Here is a 1,211-nt window from a genome sequence, read left to right on the forward strand (position 1 = left end):
TCATTATCATTATCGTTATCATTATCATTATCGTTATCATTATTATCATAATTATTATTATTATCATTATTATTATTATCATTATTATTATCATTATTATTATCATTACCATTATAATTATTATCATTATTATTATCATTATTATTATCATTATCATTATCATCATCATCATCATCAGCAGCAGCAGCATTATCATTATTATCATTCTTGCTATCATTTTCATAATCTTCATTATTATTACTATCATCATTATCATCATTGTTATTATCGTTCCTACTACAGTGATCACTATTGCAGTTAATATCAAATAAAATCATCACTATCATCACCATTACGAAGGACAGACATTCCACCGCTCTGATAACGTGGCAGAAAACAGATTTATTGCAAGATGAAACAATAAGGTTCAAAATCCCTTGGAAATCACGACTTCATGTTCTTTTGTTGCCCCGATGATGAAATCCACGAGATCTTGGAAAATAGGTTCTCGCTTTCAATTAAATTGTTTTGAGATATGTTTTTTTTTTTTTTTTTTTTTTTTTAATGTTATTATCATTATCATTATTTTTGGTTTTAGTACTATTGTTGTTGTTATTACTATGGGCTTTGTTGTTATTGTTTTTTTTTATGATTTTTGTCAATTTTATAATTTATTATTATTATTATTATTATTATTATTATTATTATTATTATTATTATTATTATTATTATCATTATTATTATTATCGCCTTTATTGCTATTACTATGATAATTATTATCATTATTATCATTATTACTACGTCATTGTTACTATTACCATTGTTATTGACATGTTATCATTATCATAATTATTATTTTTACCCTTATTACCACCATCCTTATTATCATTGTTGTTGTAATCACTGTCATTATCACTTTTAGTATTCTCATAATTTTTGTTATTGGTATCACAATCACTATTATTATGATTATTGTTATTACTATCATTATTACTATTATCACCATCACCATCATCAATATAGCCAATATTATCATTAAAGTTAGTCTTTTTGTTCATCTAATTATTCACTCTCATTATGCTTTTAATCATGACTTTGACATCAAGGTTAAGTACTCCTGCAGTTAATACTAAAATACTATTTTTTTCACAATCAACCCTTTTTTGACCAAATTCCCATGCATGGCTTTAACATACACGAATAATTCTCTCTCGTTCATGACTTTAATCTTC

This window comes from Penaeus japonicus, unplaced genomic scaffold, assembly GCF_977035675.1.
Source record: "Penaeus japonicus unplaced genomic scaffold, GWHDUDI00000001_assembly GWHDUDI00000015, whole genome shotgun sequence".
NCBI classification, from domain to species: Eukaryota; Metazoa; Arthropoda; class Malacostraca; order Decapoda; family Penaeidae; genus Penaeus; species Penaeus japonicus.